We start from the raw sequence: 9,514 nt of genomic DNA on the forward strand, positions 1-9,514 counted from the left end.
GGTAGAAGGGGGCTGTGGTGACCCGAAAAATCAAACACTGCCCGAAAAAAAATCAGGACGCAGTGGGTTGTGGGTTCCACTCTATCGCCCTCTTGGCTATGTATCCGTCTCCTCAGCGTGTGGCCAAGCCAACTCCAAGTTCTTGTCTTATCTCCTGCTCTACTGGTCGCTGCCCTGCTTGTCTTCAAAGCTCCTCACTAAATCCACAGGATGCTCCTCAGGCTCTTATTGATGAACACTTGCAACTTCTGCCTCAATCCCTTGGCCGTCAGCAGCTAAGTTTCAAAACCACTGGCACAGCCTTCACATTTGGCCCAAAGACTCTCAACTTAGTTGTCAATGCCGTAGATCGCCATATTGGTCTCAATATCGCAAATGACTGCCTTGCCTTCCCAATGCGTGCCTGGATGTTTTCGTCAGTACCTCCCTTCCTACTTACAATGCTCCTGAGGTACGTGAATTCGTCCACCTCCTCGACCTGCTCCCCTTCGATCTATACACCATCGCCGCGTTTGGTAGAGAAACGCATCAGCTTTGTCTTTTTAGCAATGATCTTCAGGCCCACCTTTGCACCTTGTTCCTCCAAGGCCTGTATCTTATCTCTCACGTCCTGCGACAGTTAGGCCAGATCATCTGCGAAATCAAAGTTTTCTAAAGATGTCGTGAAGAACCACTGGATACCACGCTTCTCGGCAAAGGCTGTCCTGATCACCCAATGAAGGGTAACCAGAAACAGCAAAGGAGACAGCAGGCAGCCTTGTCTGACACCAGTCCTCATGTTCAGTGGTTCGGTCTTCTGTCCATTATGTACCACCTCCGCAGAGAAACCCCCATAAAGCGCTCTGATGATGGTAACTACCTTGGCGGGCATGCAGCACCCTCCACAATACCTCTCTGCTGATGCTATCAAAAGCCTTCTCGAAATCTATAAAGTTGACTACCCATCAATGCTTTGTTCCACGATAATCCTCAGTGTCGCTATTCGGTCTGTACAGCTTCGACCAGCTCGAAACCCCGCTTGTTCCTCTCGCAGCTTTCTATCAAGTGCCGTCTTGATACGCTCCAAGATCACTCTACAGAACACCTTACTTGCCATGCTCAAAAGCATGATGCCACGCCAGTTTTTACAGTGGCTCAGATTGCCTTTCTTTGGCTGGTTGACTAGTAAACCTTTCTTCCATCCCTCTGGTACCTGCTCCTTACTCCATATCTGGTTGCAGAGGTCCAAAAGAACTTCCTCTGACACTTAACCCCCAGCCTTTGATGGTATATTGCCACATCCTGGTGCCTTTCCGTTCTTTGACTTCTTTATAGCGTTCTTGATCTCAGCACGTGTAATGCGATTTGTCCTGATGTTTAGTTCGTCACTTGGCTCTACCTCTGGTGGGTTGAGCGGCTCTTCATGGTTAAACACTCCTTTAAACTGCTTCCTCTACCGGTGCATCTCTTCTTCCACAGTCCTGAGCAACACACCTGCCTCATTTCTCACCGGCTTACACGTACTCTGAAATCTCCCACTCAGTCTTCTTTTGATTTCGTACAAAGTCTTCATATCACCCCTCTTTCCAGCTTCCTCAGCTCTCTCAGCCTCTGAGTCCACATACACCCTCTTTTCTCTCCTACAGCCTTTTTTACCTCCCTATTCAGCTCCTGGTACCTTTTAATCACATCCCTCCTTTGCTTTCTCGTCCTGGCCATGTTCAAAGCATTTTTTGCCTCCTTCCCTTGCTCAATTAACTCCCAGGTCTTCTTCCGGATCCACTCCTATCTATTTGTCTTCGCCCGACCTATCACATTCTCGCAGGTCTCCACGTAGCCTTGCTCGATCTGCCTCCACTCATCCTCCAGAGGCAGTTCCTCCTCCTCAGCTGCTCCAGAGCCTCAAATCTCTAGAGCAGCGTCAGCTTGAACGTGTCCCTTATCTCCGGATCTCTCAGCTTACTGACCTCAAAACGCACTCTGTCAGTTTCCCCTTTTTTACTTTGGCAATCTTTAGCCTGACTTTTGCCAGCAGCAGCTTGTGGTCTGACCCAGCATCTGCCTCACGCATCCTGCAGCGAGCTCCACAATCTCTTGCTGCATGCCATATGGCCGACCTGGTTCTCCTTACCACCATCAGGAGACATCTATGTCCGCTTATGACACTCCTTGTGAGGGAACAGCGTTCCACCTATCACCAGCTTCTCCAGTGGCCGTCATCAACTTCCCACAGGAGCTCCATCTCATTTCACTTAGCTCCAGAATGCTAATACAGTACCTCGATCCGCATCTCCTTGGTCATGCACCTGGGCACACTTACCTGTCTCAAACATTGTCCTTAAATTCTATTGCCCGATCTTCACACACGCTTTTGGCGACAGCAACTTCATCGGCGATTTAGCGTCATTCCTTGATTCGCACGCTGCTCCAATTGGGCGTTGACATCCTGTTGCTCTGCTTCCCCACAATAGGGCGCAGTGGCAATACTAGTTTCGGTTTCTGTCGAATAATTTTTTTTTCGGGAGCGGGTTATTAACCCACTACCCAACCCCCAACCGTGAGTACCAGGGGTTGTTCTTAGTCATGCCTCTACTCTTCGATCAATCCGGCATGGTTATACCTGCTAGGGACAGAAGTACCAGCCGGTACAGCTCGTTGGACCCTTGAGACACACAAGCTTCACCACCATGGCAAGGTCAAGGTTGTAATTCCAGACTTTGCTATTTTGAAATCCCGCATACTTTATGACCTCGATCAACAGCCTACCTCATCTAGTAAAATCAAAGACTTATAAAAGAAAAAATAGTTCTTCCTCGTACGATATTTTCCAAAAATATAAATATTAAAAAAAACGGCTTTTTTTAAAGCCACCAAAAAAATAAATGTCTTGGTCTTCGGTCGCTTTGATACTTTTGTCATTGATCTGTTCACGAGAAACTTCACACACGCTTTTGGCGACAGCAACTTCATCGGCGATTTAGCGTCATTCCTTGATTCGCACGCTGCTCCAATTGGGCATTGATCGTGGATTTCCATAAAGCTTAAACCGACATGTGGTCTTTCCAAAACAGAATACCTATTTTTCACAATGTATAAGTTTTTTTTATTAAAAAATCATACCGCTGACCAACATTATTGGCTCAAAGAAAGATCAAGGCAGCAGCGAGTATCAAAATAGAATTCAGGCATGGGTAGTCACGAGAGAGGAGGAACTGCAAATATTCTCCGCTCGGATTTCCCGGATCCCCCGATTTCCTCCCCCCCCCCCCCCCCTACACGACAAACAGGGATTCTAAACTTTCCCTGTAAGCCATAACATGGCATTAACGTAAATCTCTTTTCATAAACATGAAATTAAGGTGGCTCAAACCAGTTTTCTGTTTTTTTGAGACTTTTAGAACTAGGTGCGATTTTTCAGGCTTGGAACTGTACTGTTTTGAATGGCTGTGCTATTTTTTAGGGCAACTCTCCACTGTACCTTTCATTGTGTTTAAGTCATAAATTAAGGCTGCACTGTTCTGTTGCATAGCAACAAATTTGACCCACTTTTTACCATCAATTGCATCACTGAGCCGGTGACCCCGTATTTCTTTAATAAAAATCTTTTTATTAGACACAGAAGAAGAAACAGGGAAAATTAGAAAAATTATGTGGAGTAGATTTTGCTTAAATTAACAAAAATAGAAATTTCAAAATCGTAAAAATTCCACTTCACAGTTTTTTTACAATTTCGTACATGCATGCATTCCGCTTTTGCAGTTGAATAATTTTTTACATTAAAAAAACTAGGGTCCCCAGATTAGTTTTTGAGATATTAGCTTCGTGGATAAGGAATTTTTAGCGCACGTTGTACGCGCAAATTAAAATCTTGACTTCGCAAGATCGCCCTTTGCGCACGCGTGAAGGCGGTCCGCTCCTCAGTAAAGCCCGCAATTCCACGCGAAGAAACGTGAATACCCGCGAACAGTGTTTCTTTTTTGCAGTTGTCCTTAGCAGCATAAGCGGTAGAAGAAGAGTACCATAAATAACCGAAGGTGAAGCTGGCCTAGTAAAAAGAACGGCGAAAACTTGAAGAGTAGTTTTTTTTTCCTGCTGTTTTTTAGATTGATAGCTGGCGCGATCGATCGCAATATCGACATCACAATTTTCGTTTACGTTCCAACACAGCTGTTTAAAAGAATGCTTCCCATTTAAAATTGCCTGAAGGATAAATAAATAAAATAAATAAATATACATTTATATAGCGCCATTTTCCACTAGTTGTCCATGGCGCTTTACTGGAGGATGGATGTTTTCGAAGGTAAAAATAAGCAATATCGTAAAAAGCTCACTAAACTTGGCGGAAAAGGCCTCGCGCCGCCATGTTTGTTGTGAGTTTTTGCATCTCGAGCGCTATCTCGCGACCTCTCGGGTGATCGCGTGATTCCTCGCGCTGAAGTGCGCGTTAGAGCCCAGGCTCCACACGGAAATATTACTGTTTTGAGCCACCTTAAAAGCATGATGTTTTTCTACAGAGCACCAGATCGTGTTACCGTTTGGCTGATACAGATCGTAATGCAAGTAGGAATATCATCATTCTCAACATTGCACCAAATAGCTCCGCCATGCTTGAAGCAGGCTTGGGAAACCGAAAGTGCTTCCCCTGGTGCAAGCTTTGGCCAGACGGTGTGATAAATGACACCACTGAAAGGTGACGCTTGGAACCATAAGCTGGGATGTTGGCAGACACTTCCTGATTGTTTGGGTTTTGTATGCATGGCGATCATCCAAGGGGAAGTCGAAAAAGGTATTATTTGCTATTTATAAGCCTAAGCAAGTTTGTAACGGTCGTCACGTACATATATAAAGAAGGTTGAAAATAATCTCTTCTAGCAAACTAAGTTTTCGTCCACTGTGTCGCGCATCCCTCTTTCCCTATCAACGGCATTTTTGGATGACGAAAATGCCGGATTCATTTAGGGTACACCAGTTAAGGACAGAATTATATTCAAAAGCGGTTCCCTTGTGCCTTCACAAAGTAATATTTGTGTCTGGAATACAGCCAACAACAAAGCTGTAACTGACTCGTAACAGACCCTGTTCATCTGAGAGTAAATACTCTCTTTCGTCTTCTATATACCTGGCGGAAACTCCCCTAACGGGGTTTAGAACAACTGATATCAGTGAGATGAATACAATGTACAGTAAAGTAAAGACCAATCGAAAGAACTGTCTACGTCAGTGTTAGTTCATTTGTATTTTGAGAAATGGTACATGTCAGGAATGAAGGTGCATTAGAGTCACCCCTCGAAAACGAGATTCTGGTACCTTTCAGGATATCAGAAATACCCTTTTTAGGGTACCAAAATTTACAATCGCCCACTCAGTGATTCTAACAAGCCTTCTGGGAATTGCATGTGACCATAGTCCTGCCATATTTCGCCTATTCATGCAACCCTGAAAGGAGGTAGACAAAATACAGTATTCAATTCTTTATCAAGGGTATATTGAGAGTTGTTTCGGTACTCAGGTAAGGACGGCAAGGTCACGAAATATGTCAGTACAATGAATAGTGCCTGTTTCTTTTATCTACTGTAGCACTTGGGTGGGAAGAACTAAGACTGTGGTTTGCCAATTGCATGTTGACCTTTTTTTTATTCCGCTTTTGTTTGTTTTGTTTTGTTTTGTTTTGTCTTTTTCTTTATTCCGCTTTTGGCACAAGTCTACTTATTACTTATGGCTAAAAGCCAACCCAAGTTGTTGAAGACCATTGTATTAGCTTAGTAACCAAGACCCGATTTCACAGGCCGATGATCAAAGGTTTAGACTTACTGGTTTTGTCATCGGTCCTGCTCTTCAGCTGAAGCTTCCCAACCTTTAGTCAGAAAACAAACTTACAAAAGCAGTGGCATTTTAGAGCCCAATAAGGCTGTCTGCTTCAGGTTCATATCACATTTCTGTTTTACTTTATGTTTTGTTTTGTCGCAATTCTGGGATCAAAGTCGAAATCATATATTGAACTGTGCTACAATGAGCATACGAAGGCCCAGAGAAAAGTACAAAGAATAAATTACAATAACCTATTGTTGATCAACACTTTTATCGCTTGAGGCATGTTCAAGGAATATTTTCCGAGTCGCCTGAAGCGTTGGAGAGTGCACACCTTAGTCGTGTGTACAGACCTCATGCGATCACTGCGTTCGGTCTCAGGGTACTCACGACCTCGGTCAAGATTCTCCCATACAGACCTCCTGCTAGGCTCGATTTCCGCCGCTCTCTCATTTCTCTAAACAGCGGCTGGTAATTAATCGAGCCTAACCTCCTACTCTTTTAATAAGAGCTAAGAGTTTAATAAGAGCTATGGGGCCGCTTAATACAGGTTTGACTGTGTAGAACAGGGTTTTTTTAGAATTTGTGGGAGGGAAGGGAATGTGTCAAATGTTTGGTCTAAATTTGACGAGGAAAAAGGTCGTCGTTACAAGACAGACAATCAAATGACAGATTGGACTACTGTGTCCTTTTCCTTTTGCTTGATCTCGCTTCCCGGAGCCGTAGGCCGCCAAGGACAGTTCTCCAACTTTCTCTTTCCGGAGCCAACCTTTTGGTTTGTTCCAAGAGTGCCAAGGATTCTTGATGTAATACCGATAATTATCAAACGCGAAAGACCGTGTTTGACAACAAACATCGAGAAGAGACCTGAAAATGCGGAGTATTTTTGACTAACTTCGAGGAAAGTGGCCAAACCAGGAGGAAGGGCCAAACGCTGTCTTGAGTGGATGGATGGATGAATGGATGGATAGATAAATCAACCTCCTTAAAGGTCTTAATAAAGTAGTACCCGTGAAAGTTGGGTATATTATTATTTTTTTTACTTTATTACTTCGACATCTAATTCTGTGTCACGCCATAACATCCGTCTGATAGCTGATCTGTACGTTCGCGTTTGCAAACAAGGGCAGCGCCCATTTTCAATATGCAACTATCGCAAAAAATGGCATACATGATTGTGTCATCATTGAATGAGGGTCATCTTTCCGTGAGTATTTTAAGTCCGCATTGTATTATAAGCCATTATTATATGGCAAGGTAGTCTTGAGGTAAATCCGAGCCTTCTGATTGGTTCGTTCTTGGTCTGGATTTCGCCAAACGGACCGTTTCCATGAAACGGTCATAAGCTGTGTATTTTTTGTTTTGGAAAGCCGAGAAATTCAAAATTTGCAACTAAACCTACGAAAAGGAAACGTATAAATACTTTCATTCTTCAGAAAGAAACCACCTGAAAGACTGATATTTTACAGAGTTTACAACATGGACGAGGAAGACGAATATTTATCAAGCGAATTTTATTATCCTGAAGATCTGGAAGCGTCTGATGTAGACACTAAAACAGGCATCAGCGAAAGTCAGGAGGACATAGACGATTTTTATATGAACAAACAGAAAAGCGCAAACACAAATAAGAAGACGGCTACTGATATACTCCTCTCCGCTACGTAGGAGATAACGGTATGACAAATGAAAGAATTGAAAGCCTACCTGTGTCGGAGCTTGACCACCTTTTGTCCAAATTTTTTCTGAACACACACACGGAAAATGGAGAAGAGTACGAGCTAGCAAAAATTTTCAGTTTGCGGCGCACGATACAGCGATACTTAAACGAGAAAGAATATCCATTCAACATAATCAAGGACAATGGGTTTGAAAAAATCGAGAAGAGTATTAGCCGCGAAGCGCAAGTCACTGGTTCACGAGCACGGCAAAGGAACTGAACAAGCCGCAAGCCGCTAAGGCTACTGACGAAAACGAAGAAGATGCTCTTTTTGAAGCGGGAGAATTCGGCGTTTGCACTTTTCTGTTTGTTTATAAACTCGTCTTGAAGTCTTGGTTATATTTAACATGATTTACGTTCAATAAATTTGTTTTCAAACACGTGGTAGCTTGTTCTTTCTGAGTTGCTCGCGTATTCAAAAACACGTAACGGCGGAAGCCCTTTGAATCCAGGTGACCGGAAGTGCGTTCTAAAAGAAAACAAACAAACATGGCGCAAGGGCCATACAATAACCTAGCTAGCTCGAGCCGTACTGGGGAATATTGGCCTTCGGTCGTTTTTGTACAGACCTCGCTGCGTTCGGTCCGTACTGTCACGACCAAGGGTCAATATTCCCCAGTACGGCCCTCGCGCTCGGTTAGAAAGAGGTTAATATTCATTATTTTGCTCAATCCCTCGCATCTTTTTATCAGACAATATATGGGGATTTACGATCATTCTAATTCTACTGATCAACACATGGAAACTGCCAGTGAAACAGAAACGTTCGCAAGAACCGGGATCGCAGTTTGCCTTATAACATGAATTATACGGCCTAGCACTCAAATATAAGAAGCGTATTCCAAATTTGCATACAAAGGAATGTAACGTAAATACGTACTTAAAAATATATGAGATGTAAATAATAATGAGAGGATTAATCTCTCAGGTTGTTATGAAATGCCTGGGGTTTTCTTAAACAGTAGTTTCAGAGCTCCAGACAAGCATTACGATGCCTCGTACCTTTGAAGTTCCTCGATCGCTCACGGCTTGAAACGTGCCTGCTGGATCTAATGGTAAAGCGAGTGTTGACAGTTAACCGACAACTTCCTTATTCTTGTCTGTTTGCTTTTCAAAATTTATTCGAAGTCACCTGATCTCAACAAAATCAGCTCATTTAAAATTTACAGCCTACGAAGCTAGTTTGACACTTCTCATTTTCACTGTTTCAACATACACTCTTCCGTTTTTATAATAATATAATTTTAAGTATCAGTAGGTGACGTCACTGATATCTTTGCTATATAGGTGCAAAATCCTTCCTTTCCGTGAACGGCAAAGCTAGTAAAAGGAACAACAAGAGTAGATTGACGCTTTTCAGTTGTAGGTGAGAATTGGGTTCAGTTTTTAATTTATAGCTGCCGAATATCGCCCAAACGTTTATTTGAGATCCCAGCACTCCTCATCCAGTCCCCCCCAAAAAATAAATTTGAGTACCATAATTGAAACCCCCTCGGGTACTCCCTTATAAGTGCTTTGTAGGTATGTGCGGCCCAAAGGGTATGGTTTTTTAACCATTTTTGTCATAAATAGGGTATAGATTTTGGCCATTTTTGTCTTAAATAGGGTATAGTTTTGCACTCTAGTACTAAATTTGGTATGTTTTTTTAGAAGAAGCTACTTTTTCATCATTATCGATAAGACCATAATAATAACAATAATTTATTTCTTATATAGCGCTATTTACAATAAAAATGATCGATAGCACTTTATAACAAGTATAATAATTACAATACAATATTTAGAGGGATAAGGTAAAAATATCTACAAAGATAAATAACTGCTAAATTAGATCAACAAAAGCCGCTGTTTTGCAAGGCCTTTAATATCGGTCTGAATTAGGCAACTAATCTTAAGACAGGCCTGAAACATGAACAGGGTATTGGAGTCAGGTCTTAAATAGGATTTCAAATTTTTGGTCAGATCTTAAATAGGGTAGGGAAAATCGCGGATTTTGGTCTTAAATAG

At 42.6% G+C, this 9,514-nt stretch overlaps 1 pseudogene; it reads left to right on the forward strand.

Annotated features, from left to right (window-relative positions):
- Positions 1-7,253: 7,253 nt before the first annotated feature.
- On the forward strand, positions 7,254-9,289 carry LOC145483123 (uncharacterized; annotated as a pseudogene).
- The last annotated feature ends 225 nt before the right edge of the window (positions 9,290-9,514 follow it).

Source organism: Orbicella franksi, chromosome 1 (genome assembly GCF_964199315.1).
Source record: "Orbicella franksi chromosome 1, jaOrbFran1.1, whole genome shotgun sequence".
Lineage (NCBI taxonomy): Eukaryota > Metazoa > Cnidaria > Anthozoa > Scleractinia > Merulinidae > Orbicella > Orbicella franksi.